Source organism: Stenella coeruleoalba (genome assembly GCF_951394435.1).
Source record: "Stenella coeruleoalba genome assembly, chromosome: 3".
In the NCBI taxonomy this organism is placed as follows: Eukaryota; Metazoa; Chordata; class Mammalia; order Artiodactyla; family Delphinidae; genus Stenella; species Stenella coeruleoalba.
In genome coordinates this window covers 96,092,541-96,109,737 of record NC_137148.1, presented here as the reverse complement: position 1 = coordinate 96,109,737, position 17,197 = coordinate 96,092,541, and the positions used below count along the sequence as shown (strand labels likewise).

The following is a 17,197-nucleotide window of genomic DNA, read 5'->3' as shown; positions in this document are numbered from 1 at the left end:
AGCCTCTTGTTTAAAGCACCCTACACAAATACAAAGCAGGGTGCTATCACCACTGGAAGAGAATCAAGTAATTTGCTTGTGTTCAAGACTCCCTGAGCAAGACTCCTCATCTAAAAATGGTAGTTTGGCTGCTGTGTGAGAAGGAAGAAAAATGCTGAAAATAAGCCCCTTTGGTAGGGTTCAGGGCCACAGGAACTAAAAACACTATTGCCTTAATCCCCCACAAAACCTGCCAGAAACAGGGCACACAGATTTCTAAGAGTGCATATTATCTATCTTAGTCTCTTCTCTTCTTTTGCATAAATGTCCAAAATCTAATGAAAAAAATAACTACAAGAGACAGAAATTTTAAAAAAAGTTAAAAGAGGTATAATTATTAAGCTATTAGTGGAGATAAAATGGAAAAACTAAAAACATTTAATTCTAAGGAGGCATGAAAAGAGAAAATTAGAACAAAGAATATATGGGATAAATTGAAAACAAAAAGTAAGAAGAGAGACATAAATGTATCAATATTTGCTATCATATCAACATGACATATCAATCCTAACATATTAATAATTTCTTTAAATGTAATTTGTCTAAACACTCTTAATAAGAGGTAGAGATTGTCAATTTGGATAACAAAGCCATACCCAATTTTATGCTATGTAAAAGTAAAACAATGGAAAATGACACATCATGAAAAGAATAATGAAAATTGTATTGGCTATATAAATATCAGGAAAAACATATACTTCAAAACAAGGAATTTTACCAGATAGTCAAATAACTAATTCACATTTAAAGAACATTCAACTCAACAATAGCAGAGAGCACAATATTTTCAAGACGACACGAAGCATTCAGTAAGAGAGACCATAATCTCACAGATCAAACCTCTACAAACTTAAAATAACTGAAATCATACAAAATAAACTGATCATTAAAAAATGAACTATACGTATAAATAATAATATGTATGGAAAATCCTCAGGTAATCACAAAGTAAGCAACACATTTCTACGTGGAATATGGTTAAAAGAAACCACAAGTGTCCATCGACAGATGAATGAATAAAGAAGATGTGGCACATATATACAATGGAATATTACTCAGCCATAAAAAGAAACGAAATTGAGTTATTTGTAGTGAGGTGGATGGACCTAGAGTCTGTCAGACAGAGTGAAGTAAGTCAGAAAGAGAAAAACAAATACCATATGTTAACACACATATATGGAATCTAAAAAAACAAAAAATGTTCTGAAGAACCTAGGAGCAGGACAGGAATAAAGACACAGAAGTAGAGAATGGACTTGAGGACACAGGGAGGGGAAAAGGTAAGCTGGGACAAAGTGAAAGAGTAGCATTGACATATATACAATACCAAATGTAAAATAGGTAGCTAGTGGGAAGCAGTCGCATAGCACAGGGAGATTAGCTCCATGCTTTGTGACCACCTAGAGGGGTGGGATAGGGAGGGTGGGAGGGAGACCCAAGAGGGAGGGGATATGGGGACATATGTATATGTATAGCTGATTCACTTTGTTATACAGCAGAAACTAACACAACATTATAAAGCAATTATACTCCAATATAGATGTTGAAAAAAAAAAAAAGAAAGAAAGAAAGAAACCACAAATGAGACAATATTCTGCACTGAGTGGAAATGAAAACATAACATCAAAATTTGTGGAACACAGCTAAAGCAAAGTTTAAAATCAAATTTGTAGAAGTAAATGCTTATAATTATAAAATAAGAATGGTCTCAAAAAATGACATTGGTTTCTAATACAATCAACTGAAAAGAGAAGAGCAAATTAATCTAAAAGCAAGCAGAAAAAAGGAAATAATACAGGTCAGAACAAAAACGAACGAAACGGAAAAGAACACCAAAGAGAAAACTAAATAAAACCAAAATATTCTTTAAAGATTAATGAAATTGATGAGACTCTAGGCAGACTGATCAAGAAAAATATAGCTTACCAATACCAGGAAGGAAAGTGTATGTAGCACTACATACAGGCATTAAGAGATTAATAAGGAAAAATATAAACAACTTTATGATAATATATTTGATAACAAGATGAAAAGGACAATTTCTTGAAAGATATAAAAATTACCAAAACTCACTCAAGAAAAAATTTGTAACGTGAATAGTCTAGTACTAAAAACTTTAAATATATATTTCTCAAAAATAAAACTCCGAGGGGGAAGATGGCGGAAGATTAAGACGCAGAGATAACCTTCCTCCCCACAGATACACCAGAAATACATCTACACGTGGAACAACTCCTAGGAAACACCTACTGAACGCTGGCAAAAGACCTCAGACTGACTGCCACAACGAGCCGACGGGCCACCCGAAACCAGTCCCCTCACCCGCTGCCCTTCCCACCCCGCCCGCTTACCTGGTTGCCACCCCCACACTGGAAGAGGCGTCCGTCCTGCATCACCGCTCAGCGAGCCACTCCCGCGAGCCTGCAGATGCTACTGCTAGGGGTAGTGGGCGCAGCCGTGGGTCGTGTGGCCAGGAGCAGGGGTGACGGCATGGGATTCAGGTGGCCTCTCTTCTTCTGCTCTCCTCTCTCTTCCCAGTATGGCTGTGGCTGACACTAAAGACTTTGTAGCCATCAACCCAAGTGCAGTTTTGATGAAAGATGAAGGTTGTCTTTTCATTTTTTTTGAAAATGTCTTCATACACAAAAGTTTTAAAATTTGAAGATGGTGGAAGAGTAAGACGCGGAGATCACCTTCCTTCCCACAGATACACCAGAAATACATCTACACGTGGAACAACTCCTACAGAACACCTACTGAACGCTGGCAGAAGACCTCAGACCTCCCAAAAGGCAAGAAACTCCCCACGTACCTGGATAGGGCAAAAGAAAAAAGAATAAACAGAGACAAAAGGATAGGGACGGGACCTGCACCAGTGGGAGGGAGCTGTGAAGGAGGAAAGGTTTCCACACACTAGGAAGCCCATTCACGGGCTCGGTCGGAGCACAGGGAGAGGACTGGGGTTGGTGGCGTGAACACAGCCTGCAGGGGGTTAGTGCACCACGGCTGGCCGGGACGGAGTCCGGGGAAGAGTCTGGACCTGCCGAAGAGGCAAGAGACTTTTTCTTCCCGCTTTGTTTCCTGGTGCGCGAGGAGAGGGGATTAAGAGCGCTGCTTAAAGGAGTTCCAGAGATGGGCGCGAGCCACGGCTAAAAGCGCAGACCACAGAGACGGGCATGAGACGCTAAGGCTGCTGCTGTCGCCACCAAGAAGCCTGTGTGCGAGCACAGGTCACTCTCCACACCCCGCTTCCGGGGAGCCTGTGCAGCCCGCCACTGCCAGGGTCCCGGGATCCAGGGACAACTCCCCCAGGAAAACGCACGGCACGCCTCAGGCTGGTGCAACGTCACGCCAGCCTCTGCCGCCACAGGCTCGCCCTGCACTCCGTGCCCCTCCCTCGCCCCAACCTGAGTGAGCCAGAGCCCCCGAATCAGCGGCTCCTTTAACCCCGTCCTGTCTGAGCAAAAAACAGACGCCCTCCGGTGACCTACACGCAGAGGCGGGGCCAAATCCAAAGCTGAGCCCCTGGAAGCTGTGAGAACAAAGAAGAGAAAGGGAAATCTCTCCCAGCAGCCTCAGAAGCAGTGGATTAAAGTTCCACAATCAACTTGATGTACCCTGCATCTGTGGAATACATGAATAGACAGCGAATCATCCCAAAATGAGGAGGTGGACTTTGAGAGCAAGATTATTTTTTCCCCTTTTCCTCTTTTTGTGAGTGTGTATGTGTATGCTTCTGTGTGAGATTTTGTCTGTATAGCTTTGCTTCCACCATTTGTCCTAGGGTTCTATCCGTCTGTTTTTATTTTGTTTTTTTTTTGTTTGTTTAAATTTTTTTTTCTTAATAACTATTTTTAATTGTAATAACTTTATTATATTTTATCTTACTTTATTTTACTTTATCTTCTTTCTTTCTCTCTTTCTTTCTACTTCTACTAATTCGTTCTTTCTAATTTTTCACCCTTTTATTCTGAGCTGTGTGGATGAAAGGCTCTAGGTGCTGCAGCCAGGAGTCAGTGCCATGCCTCTAAGGTGGGAGAGCCAACTTCAGGACACTGGTCCTCAAGAGACCTCCCAGCTCCACATAATATCAAATGGCGAAAATCTCCCAGAGATCTCCATCTCAACACCAGCACCCAGCTTCACTCAACGACCAGCAAGCTACAGTGATGGACACCCTATGCCAAACAACTAGCAAGACAGGAACAGAACCCCACCGATTAGCAGAGAGGTTGCCTAAATTCATAATAAGTCCACAGATACCCCCAAACACACCACCAGACGTGGACCTGCCCACCAGAAAGACAAGATCCAGACTCGTCCACCAGAACACAGGCACTAGTCCCCTCCACCAGGAAGCCTACAAAACTCACTGAACCAACCTTAGTCACTGGGGACAGACACCAAAAACAATGGGAACTACGAACCTGCAGCCTGCAAAAAGGAGACCCCAAACACAGTAAGATAAGCAAAATGAGAAGACAGAAAAACACACAGCAGATGAAGGAGCAAGATAAAAACCCACCAGACCGAACAAATGAAGAGGAAATAGGCAGTCTACCTGAAAAAGAATTCAGAATAATGACCGTAAAGATGATACAAAATCGTGGAAATAGAATAGACAAAATGCAAGAAACATTTAACAAGGACCTAGAAGAACTAAAGATGAAACAAGCAACGATGAACAACACAATAAATGAAATTAAAAATATTCTAGATGGGATCAATAGCAGAATAACTGAGGCAGAAGAACGGATAAGTGACCTGGAAGATAAAATAGTGCAAATAACTACTGCAGATCAGAATAAAGAAAAAAGAATGAAAAGAACTGAGGACAGTCTCAGAGACCTCTGGGACAACATTAAACACACCAACATTCGAATTATAGGGGTTCCAGAAGAAGAGAAAAAAGAGGGACTGAGAAACTATTTGAAGAGATTATAGTTGAAAACTTCCCTAATATGGGAAAGGAAATAGTTAATCAAGTCCAGAAAGCACAGAGTGTCCCATACAGGATAAATCCAAGGAGAAATACACGAAGACACATATTAATCACACTGTCAAAAATTAAATACAAAGAAAACATGTTAAAATCAGCTAGGGAAAAACAACAAATAACACACAAGGGAATCCCCATAAGGTTAACAGCTGATCCTCCAGCTGAAACTCTGCAAACCAGAAGGGACTGGCAGGACATACTTAAAGTGATGAAGGAGAAAAACCTGCAACCAAGATAACTCTACCCAGCAAGGATCTCATTCAGATTTGATGGAGAAATTAAAACCTTTACAGAAAAGCAAAAGCTAACAGCATTCAGCACCACCAAACCAGCTTTACAACAAATGCTAAAGGAAGTTCTCCAGACAAGAAAAACAAGAGAAGGAAAAGACCTACAATAACAAACCCAAAACAATTAAGAAAATTGGAAAAGGAACATCCATATCGATAATTACCATAAATGTAAATGGACTAAATGCTCCCACCAAAAGACACAGACTGGCTGAATGGATACAAAAACAAGACCCATATATATGCTGTCTACAAGAGACCCACTTCAGACCTAGAGACACATACAGATTGAAAGTAGGGGGATGGAAAAAGATATTCCATGCAAATGGAAACCAAAAGAAAGCTGGAGTAGCAATTCTCATATCAGACAAAATAGACTTTAAAATAAAGACTATTAGAAGAGACAAAGAAGGACACTACATAATGATAAAGGGATTGATCCAAGAAGAAGATATAACAATTGTAAATATTTATGCTCCCAACATAGGAGCACCTCAATACATAACGCAAATACTAACAGCCATAAAGGGGAAATCGACAGTAACACATTCATAATAGGGGACTTTAACACCCCACTTTCACCAATGGACAGATCATCCAAAATGAAAATAAATAAGGAAACACAAGCTTTAAATGATACATTTAACAAGATGGACTTAATTGATAGTAATAGGACATTCCATCCAAAAACAACAGAACACACATTTTTCTCAAGTGCTCATGGAACATTCTCCAGGATAGATCCTATCTTGGGTCACAAATCAAGCTTTGGTAAATTTAAGAAAATTGAAGTTTTATCAAGTATCTTTTCCAACCACAACACTATGAGACTAAATATCAATAACAGGAAAAGATCTGTAAAAGATACAAACACATGGAGGCTAAACAATACACTACTTAATAACGAAGTAATCACTGAAGAAATCAAAGAGGAAATCAAAAAATACCTAGAAACAAATGACAATGGAGACACGATGACCCAAAATCTATGGGATGCAGCAAAAGCAGCTCTAAGAGGGAAGTTTATAGCAATACAATCCTACCTTAAGAAACAGGAAACATCTCGAATAAAAAACCTAACCTTGCACCTAAAGCAATCAGAGAAAGAAGAGCAAAAAACCCCCAAAGTTAGAAGGAAAGAAATCATAAATATCAGATCAGAAATAAATGAAAAAGAAATGAAGGAAACGATAGCAAAGATCAATAAAACTGAAAGCTGGTTCTTTGAGAAGCTAAACAAAATTGAAAAACCATTAGCCAGACTCATCAAGAAAAAAAGGGAGAAGACTCAAATCAATAAAACTACAAATGAAAAAGGAGAAGTAACAACTGACACTGCAGAAATACAAAAGATCATGAGAGATTACTACAACCAACTCTATGCCAATAAAATGGACAACCTGGAAGAAATGGACAAATTCTTAGAAATGCACAACCTGTCAAGACTGAATCAGGAAGAAATAAAAAATACGAACAATCCAATCACAAGCACTGAAATTGAAACTGTGATTAAAAATCTTCCAACAAACAAAAGCCCAGTACGAGATGGCTTCACAGCCGAATTCTATCAAACATTTAGAGAAGAGCTAACACTTATCCTTCTCAAACTCTTCCAAAATATAGCAGAGGGAGGAACACTCCCAAACTCATTCTACGAGGCCACCATCACCCTGATACCAACACCAGTCAAGGATGTCACAAAGAAAGAAAAGTACAGGCCAATATCACTGATGAACATAGATGCAAAAATCCTCAACAAAATACTAGCAAACAGAATCCAACAGCACACTAAACGGATCATACACCATGACCAAGTGGGATTTATTCCAGGAATGCAAGAATTCTTCAATATACGCAAATCAATCAACGTGATACACCATATTAACAAATTGAAGGAGAAAAACCATATGATCTCAGTAGATGCAGAGAAAACTTTCGATAAAATTCAACACCATTTATGATAAAAACCCTGCAGAAAGTAGGCATAGAAGGAACTTTCCTCAATGAAATAAAGGCCATATATGACAAACCCACAGGCAACATCATCCTCAATGGTGAAAAACTGAAAGCATTTCCACTAAGATCAGGAAGAAGACGAGGTTGCCCACTCTCACCACTCTTAGTCAACAGAGTTTTGCCAGTTTTAGCCACAGCAATCAGAGAAGAAAAGGAAATAAAAGGAATCCAAATCAGCAAAGAAGTAAAGCTGTCACTGTTTGCAGATGACATGATACTATACATAGAGAATCCTAAAGATGCTACCAGAAAACTACTAGAGCTAATCAATGAATTTGGTAAAGTAGCAGGATACAAAATGAATGCACAGAAATCTCTGGCATTCCTATAAACTAATGATGAAATATATGAAAGAGAAATAAGGAAACACTCCCATTTACCATTGCAACAAAAAGAATAAAATACCTAGGAATAAACCTACCTAAGGAGACAAAAGACCTGTATGCAGAAAATTATAAGACACTGATGAAAGAAATTAAAGATGATACAAACAGACGGAGATGTATACCATGTTCTTGGATTGGAAGAATCAACATTGTGAAAATGACTATACTACCCAAAGCAATCTACAGGTTCAGTGCAATCCCTATCAAACTACCACTGGCATTTTTCACAGAACTAGAACAAAAAATTTCACAATTTGTATGGAACCACAAAAGACCCCAAATAGCCAAAGCAATCTTGAGAACGAAAAATGGTGCTGGAGGAATCAGGGTCCCTGACTTCAGACTATACTACAAAGCTACAGTAATCAAGACAGTATGGTACTGGCACAAAAACAGAAAGATAGATCAATGGAACAGGATAGAAAGCCCAGAGATAAACCCATGCACATATGGTCACCTTAGCTTTGATAAAGGAGGCAGGAATGTACAGTGGAGAAAGGAAAGCCTCTTCAATAGGTGGTGCTGGGAAAACTGGACAGGTACATTTCAAAGTATGAGATTAGATCACTCCCTAACACCATACACAAAAATAAGCTCAAAATGGATTAAAGACCTAAATGTAAGGCCAGAAACTATCAAATTCTTAGAGGAAAACCTAGGCAGAACACTCTATGACATAAATCACAGCAAGATCCTTTTTGACCCACCTCATAGAGAAATGTAAATAAAAACAAAAATAAACAAATGGGACCTAATGAAACTTAAAAGCTTTTGCACAGCAAAGGAAACCATAAACAAGACGAAAAGACAACCCTCAGAATGGGAGAAAATATTTGCAAATGAAGTAACTGACAAAGGATTAATCTGCAAAATTTACAAGCAGCTCATGCAGCTCAATAACAAAAAAACAAACAACCCAATCCAAAAATGGGCAGAAGACCTAAATAGACATTTCTCCAAAGAAGATACACAGACTGCCAACAAACACATGAAAGAATGCTCAACATCATTAATCATTAGAGAAATGCAAATCAAAGCTACAATGTGATATCATCCCATACAAGTCAGAATGGCCATCATCAAAAAATCTAGAGTCAATAAATGCTGGAGAGGGTGTGGAGAAAAGGGAACACTCTTGCACTGCTGGTGGGAAAGTGAATTGGTAAAACCACTATGGAGAACAGTATGGAGGTTCCTTAAAAATCTACAAATAAAACTACCATATGACCCAGCAATCCCACTACTGGACATATACCCTGAGAAAACCATAATTCAAAAAGAGTCATGTACCAAAATGTTCATTGCAGCTCTATTTACAATAGCCCGGAGATGGAAACAACCTAAGTGTCCATCATTGGATGATTGGATAAAGAAGATGTGGCAAATATATACAATGGAATATTACTCAGCCATAAAAAGAAACGAAATTGAGCTATTTGTAATGAGGTGGTTAGACCTAGAGTCTGTCATACAGAGTGAAATAAGTCAGAAAGAGAAAGATAGGTACCATATGCTAACACATATATATGGAATTTAAGCAAAAAAAAATGTCATGAAGAACCTAGGGGTAAGACAGGAATAAAGACACAGACCTACTAGAGAATGGACTTGAGGATATGGGGAGGTGGAAGGGTAAGCTTTGACAAAGCAAGAGAGAGGCATGGACATATATACACTACCAAACATAAGGTAGATAGCTAGTGGGAAGCAGCCGCATAGCACAGGGAGATAAGCTCGGTGCTTTGTGACCACCTGGAGGGGTGAGATAGGAGTGTGGGAGGGAGGGTGACGCAAGAGGGAAGAGATATGGGAACATATGTATATGTATTACTGATTCACTTTGTTATAAAGCAGAAACTAACACACCATTGTAAAGCAATTATACTCCAATAAAGATGTAAAAAAAAAAATAAAATTAGTAACTTGGATCAACTAATTAGGGATTTCTAAGGCAAAAATGGGGAAAATCTATATACATGTAAAAAACCCAGCTTTAATGAACTAAATGAATTCTAGACTGGATAAAGTCAATAGAAAAGAAAACTAGCGAATTAGCGACTATTTCACCCAGGTACAACATAGAAAGTTACAGAAACTTTAAACCTTTAAAAAGCAATCAATCTCATACACTGCTGGCAAGAATGTAAAATGGTACAACCATTCTGGAAAACCTCTAGCAGTTTCTTATAAAGTTAAACACACACTTCCATTTGACACAGCAATACCACTCCTAGCTGTTTACCCAAGAGAAATGAAAACTTATCTTCATACAACTGTACAAATGCTATTTCATTTTGTCCCTCTAGAGAGCATACTCTCTGGCTAACTACTGTAGTTCCAGCATCTGGTAGAATATCTTCAAGGTGCTAAGGGAAAATAACTATCAATCTAAAACATTATATTTAGGAACATTACTTAAGTTTGAAGGAAATGAAGAGATTTTCAGATGTACAGAGATCATAGTTTTTTTCCCACACATCTTTGCTAAGGAATCTCCTAGAGAGAAGGGAACTAAACCCAGGTGCAGGAGAACACAGTTACGGGCTGAGTTCTGTCCCCAACTCCCCACCAAATTCATATGTTGGAGTCCTAATCCCCAAGACCTCAGAATGTGACTGTATTTTAAGGAGGTAATTAAGTTAAAATGTGGTCATGAGTGTGGGCCCTAATCCAATGTGACTGGTGTCCTTATAAAAAGAGGAGATTTGGCCACAGACATGTGCGCACACAGAGGAAAACGCTGTGAGGACACAATGAGAAGGCAGCCGTCCAAAAGCCAAGGAGAGAGGCCTCAGAAGAAACCAACCCTGCCAACACCTTTACCTTGGACTTCTGGCTCCCAGAATTGTGAGAAAGTAAATCTGTTGTTTAAGCTACTGAATCTGAGGAACTCTTGTTATGGAAGCCCTAGGAAACTAATACAAAGCCAAAGCTGTAAAATATGTTGGTAAATAAACTACTTATTGTAAGAAATTAAAAAAAAAAAAAAAACAGAGTCATGTACCAAAATGTTCATTGCAGCTCTATTTACAATAGCCTGGAGATGGAAACAACCTAAGTGTCCATCATCGGATGAATGGATAAAGAAAATGTGGCACATATATACAATGGAATATTACTCAGCCATAAGAGGAAATGAAATTGAGTTATTTGTAGTGAGGTAGATGGACCTAGAGTCTGTCATACAGAGTAAAGTAAGTCAGAAAGAGAAAAACAACTACCGTATGCTAACACATATATATGGAATTCAAGAAAAAAAATGTCATGAAGAACCTAGGAGTAAGACAGGAATAAAGACACAGACCTACTAGACAATGGACTTGAAGATATGGGGAGGGGGAAGGGTAAGCTGTGACAAAGTGAGAGAGTGGCATGGACATATATACACTACCAAATGTAAAATAGATAGCTTGTGGGAAGCAGCTGCATAGCACAGGGAGATCAGCTCGGTGCTTTGTGACCACCTAGAGGGGTGGGATAGGGAAGGGGGGAGGGAGGGAGATGGAAGAGGGAAGAGATATGGGAACATATGTATAACTGATTCACTTTGTTATAAAGCAGAAAGTAACACACCATTGTAAAGCAATCATACTCCAATAAAGATGTAAAAATAAATAAATAAATAAAACTGCAAGCTCAGATGCTTTTATGGTAACTTCTATCAAACATTTGAGGAATAAATAATACCAATTATATACTAAGTCCTCTATAAAATAGAAGATTAAGTAATGCTTTCCCTCACATTTTATGAGACCACATTATCCTGATACTAAAACAACATTACAAGAAAACTACAGACCAGTATCTCTTACAAACGCAGGCCCAAAATCTTTAACAAAATGTTATCAAATCAAGTCCAACAATATATAAAACAATAGTATATTAGTGGCTTCATCCAGGAATGCAAGTATTTGTCAACACTTGAAAATCAGTCAATATGATTAACCAACAACTACAGATTACATAAACTCCAAAATCACACAAGAATTTTAATAGATGCAGAAAACAGCATTTGAGAAAATTAAGATTAAAATTCTATTCATAATAAAAATTTTCAGCAAACAGGGAGCTACCTGAAGCTAATAAAGATCACCTTTGAAAAACCAATAATGAGTATCTTACTTATTGGTGAAAGATGGAAATCGTTATCTCTATAATTTAAAGAGAGACAGAGAGAGAGAAAAGGATATTCAATCTCACTGTTTCTCATTGAACTTGTAGTGGAAATTCTAAAATATTCAAAATTTTGGGTGAAATGGTGAAGGGGATCAAAAGGTACAAATTTCCAGTTATACAATAAATGTCCTGGGGAAGTAATGTATAGCATGGTGACTATAGCTAATACTACTGTACTGTGTATTTGAAAATAGCTAAGAGAGTAGATCTTAAAACTTTTATCACGAGTAAAAGATATTGTAACTACATGTGATGATGGATCTTACCTAGACACATTGTGGGCAATCATTTCACAATATATACATATATCAAATCATTATGTTGTAACTTGAAACTAACGTAGTATTATATGTCAACTATATCTCAATTAAAAAAAAAAAAGAACTCTAGAAACCCAAAAGTAAAAAACACATTGTGGGCAATCATTTCACAATATATACATATATCAAATCATTATGTTGTAACCTGAAACTAACGTATTATTATATGTCAACTATATCTCAATTTAAAAAAAAAAAGAACTCTAGAAACCCAACAGTAAGAAACCAAACAATCCAGTTAGAAAACTGGCAAAAGAAATGAAGAGACATTTTACCAAAAAGGATATACAGGTGGCAAATAAGCACATGAAAAGATTTCCAACCATTGATAAATGCAAAATGCAAGTAAGTAACACAGTGAAATGCCACTACACACACAATAGGATAGATACAAATTAAAAAGGCAGAAAATATCAAGTAGTGGTATGTATGTGAAGCAACTAAATCTCTCATATGCAGCATGTTAAACAGTATAACCACTTAGGAAAAGTTTAGTGTTTTATTAAAAAGTTAAGCACTCACCTAGCAGATGATCATGCCATTCCACTCCTAGGTATTTACCTAAAATAAAAAGAAATATATATCCATTCAAAGACTTTTACATAAACGTTTGCAGAAGTTTCATTTGTAACTCCTAAAAACTAGAAACAACCCAAATGTTCATCAACAGGTAAATGAATGAATAAAACGGTATATCCATATAATGGAATACTAGTTAGCAGTAAAAAGGAAGGGGATATTGATACATGCAATAGCAGGGATTAATCTCAAAATAATTAGAATGAGTGAATGAAAAAAAAAAAGAAAGGAACACTATATGCCATGATTTCATTTATATAAAACTCTAAAAAATGTCAACTAATCTGCAGTGACAGAAGTTAATAAGGGCATAATTATATATTAAACATAATATATATTTTATATGTTAACAGATTTTAGATAGATAATTGATACACAATTAATAGCACAGATTTAAATGGATATATATTTTATTTATATATTATAAAATATATTTATTTTTATATTATAAAGTATATATTTTTATTTAGTTTGTTAAAATTGTCTGGATTTCTAAAGAAAAGCAATTTAGAGCAATATTTCCTATTATTAAAAAATAAAGAAGGAAGGAAGGAAGGAAAGAAAGAAAAGAAAGAAAGAAAGAAAGAAAATTCAATTAGAAAATAAAAATAAGTGTGGAGCAAACATACTAGAAAGAAGAAATACAATTCTGTTCTTATTTGACAATATCTACCACATAGAAAAATCCCAAGAAATCTGGGAAAGACCCACTTGCACTAATAAGTGAGTTTTTCAAGGACACAGGATACAAGTCAAGATACAAAAATCAATTGCATTTCTACATACTAGCAAACAAAATATTTAACTTCAAATTTAAAGTATATATATATGTATATTTATACACAAATATAAATGTATATATACACATATATATAAAATGTTCATTCCATCAAAAAGAAAATAACTAGGAGTCAATTTACCAAGTATTTGCAAGACTTATACACTAAAAGCTACAAAACATTGATGAGAGAAATCAAATAAATGAAGAAAATGACACATTTTTCTCATCAGAAGTTTTATACTTATTGATCTACAACTTCAATACAATTTCAAGCATAATTCTGGAAGTATTTTTATATTAATTCAGAAGCTGAGTCTAAAATGTGTACTGCAAAGCAAAGAATATAAAGTAACAAAAACAATTTTGAAAAAGAATAAAGTTGGAGGACTCATACTACTTGATGCTAGTACTTACTATAAAGCTAGAGCAATCAACAAATTTAAATGGTTTTACATATAGGATATGAAATTAGCTAGATACATCTGTCAGTGGAACAAAATAGAAATACACACACAAATATACGCATATATGGTGCCAAATTAATTCAATGAAGAAAATATATTTGCAACATGGTACTGGAAACATTAGGCCTTCATATACAAAAAAGTTACCTTGATCCTTACCATACACAAAAGTTAACTCAAAAATGATCATAGACATAAATTTAAGTATTCAATATATAAAATATATAGAAGAAAACAGAAAAATATTTGTGATAACTAAATATGTCCTAGATATGATACCAAAAGCACCAACCATAAAGAAAAAATTGATAAACTGGACTATATTGAAATAAAAAAATACATGTTCTCAAATATAGTTCTAAAAAATGAAAATACAAGCCCCAGGCTAGGAGAAAATGTTTGCAAAATACCTATCTTATAAAAGGACTTATAGGCACAATATAAAAAGAACATAAGAATACAAACAATCTAATACAAAAAGGGCAAAAAATTGGTTAGGACACTTCAACACAGACAGTAAACAAATGGATTATAAGGCACCTGAAACTGATGCTCAGCTGAATTCGCTATCAAGAAAATGTAAACTGAACCATAACATACCAGTAAACATCTAGTAGGATGGCTAAAACTGAAAAGCTTGACATTAGCAAATGATGATGTAAACATAGAACTGGAACACATACATTGCTAGTGGGAATGCAAAATGGTATGATCAATTGGAAACCAGTTTAGCTATTTCTTACAAAGTTAAATATACATTTTCCATATGACCCTGCTATTTAATTTCTGGATATTTACTCAAGAAAAGTAAAAGCATATATTCACACAAATATCTGTATGCAAGTGTTCATAGCAGCTTATTCAAAATAGTCCAGGTCTGGAAACAACCCAAATATCCATCAGTTGGTGAAAGGATAAACACATTTTTGTTACAGCCCAATAAGAGAATATTACTCAGCAATACAAAGAACTATTATGTTTATAGCAGAAGAATCTCAAAAATATAATGTTAAGGGAAAGAATTCAAGCAAAAAGACTACTACAAAGACTACTACAAAAAGAATAAAATACCTAGGAATAAACCTACCTAAGGAGGCAAAAGACCTGTACTCCATAAACTATAAGATGCTGTTGAAAAAAACTGAAGATGATACAAACAGATGGAACTATATACTATGTTCTTGGATTGGAAGAATCAATATTGTTAACATGACCATACTACCCAAGGCACTCTACAGATTCAATGAAATCCCTATCAAACTACCAATGACATTAATCACAGAAGTGGAACAAAAAAAATTTTCATCTATATGGAAACACAAAAGAGTCAAATAGCCAAAACAATATTGAGAAGGAAGAAATATGCTGGAGGAATCAAGCTCCCTGACTTCAGACCATACTACAAAGCTATGGTACTGGCACAAAAACAGACACATGGATCAATGGAACAGTATAGAAAGCCCAGAAATAAATCCATGCACTTTTGGTCAGTTTACCTAAGACAAAGGAGGCAAGAATATACAATGGAAAAAAGACAGTCTCTTAAATAAGTGGTGCTGGGAAAACTGCACTGCTATATGTAAAAGAATGAAATTAGAACATTCTCTAACACCATATACAAAAAGAAACTCAAAATGAATTAAAGACCTAAAGGCAAGCCCAAATACCATACAACTCCTAGAGGAAAACATAGGCAGAACACACTTTGACATAAATCACAGCAATATTTTTTTGGATCTGTCTCCTAGAGTAATGGAAACAAAGGAAAAATAAACACACGGAACCTAACTAAACTTAAACACTTTTGCAGAGCAAAGGAAACCATAAACAAAACAACAACCTATGGAATAGGAGAAAATATTTGCAAATGATGCAACCGACTGACAAGAAATTAATTTCCCAAATATACAAACAGGTTATACAGTTCAATATCAATAAAACAAATAACCCAATCAAAAAATGGGCAGAAGATCTAAACAGACATTTTTCCAGAGAAGACATCCAGATAGCCAACAGGCACATTAAAAGATGCTCAACATTGCTAATTATTAGAGAAATGCAAATCAGAACTACAATGAGGTATCACCTCACACCAGTCAGAATGGCCATCATCAAAAAGCCTACAAATAATAAATGCTGGAGAGGGTGTGGCGAAAAGGAACCCTCTTGCACTGTTGGTGGGAATGTAAATTGGTGCAGCCACAATAGAGAACAATATGGAGGTTCCTTAAAAAACTAAAAATAGAGTTAGCATATGATCCTGCAATCCCACTCCTGGGCATATACCCAGAAAAGAGGAAAAATTTAATTAAAAAATATACATGTACCCCAATGTTCACAGCAGCACTATTTACAATAGCCAAGACATGGAAGCAACCTAAATGTCTATTGACAGATGAATGGATAAAGAAGATGTGGTGTATGCGTGTGTGTGTACACACACACACACACACACACACACACACACACACACAATGGACTATTACTCAGCCATAAAAAAGAATGAAATAATGCCATTTGCAGTAACATGGATGGACCTAGAGATTATCATACTAAATGAAGTCAGAGAAAGACAAATATTGTATGATAACACTTATATGTGGAATCTAAAAAACCTGATATAAAGAAACTTATTAACAAAACTTAAATAGACTCACAGACATAGAAAACAAACTATGGTTACTAAAGGGGAAAGGTGTAGGGTAGGGATAAATTAGGGATTTGAAATTAACAGACACACACTACTATATATAAAATAAACAACGAGGACCTACTGTATAGCACAGGGAACCATATTCAGCATCTTGTAATAACCTATAATGGAAAAGAATCTGAAATATATATATGTGTGTGTGTGTGTGTGTATATATGTACATATATATGTGTGTATGTATATAACTGAATCACTTTGCTGTACACCTGAAACTTTATAAATCAACTATACATCAATTTTAAAAAATGACTCATGGAAGACTATCAGCCTCTGTCCTAGGTGATGTTCCATACCCTTAGCCTCACAAGCTACCGAAATGTCTTCACAGAGATGACTTTTTTCACTTCTGATTGTTCCCTGTCCATTTGGTCCATAATCATTGTTTTTTATCATCTTCCCATTGCTACATGATGCCTTCTGAAATTGGCCTTCCC

At 36.2% G+C, this 17,197-nt stretch overlaps 1 long non-coding RNA gene across 1 annotated transcript in view; it reads right to left on the bottom strand.

Moving 5' to 3' along the window:
* LOC307183718 overlaps positions 1-17,197 on the bottom strand; it is a 537,680-nt gene that overhangs the window by 242,478 nt on the left and 278,005 nt on the right. The window contains exon 4 of the long non-coding RNA XR_013827568.1: positions 12,749-12,787. This is a non-coding gene — a long non-coding RNA (uncharacterized lncRNA). The remainder of the gene's footprint in view (positions 1-12,748; positions 12,788-17,197) is intronic.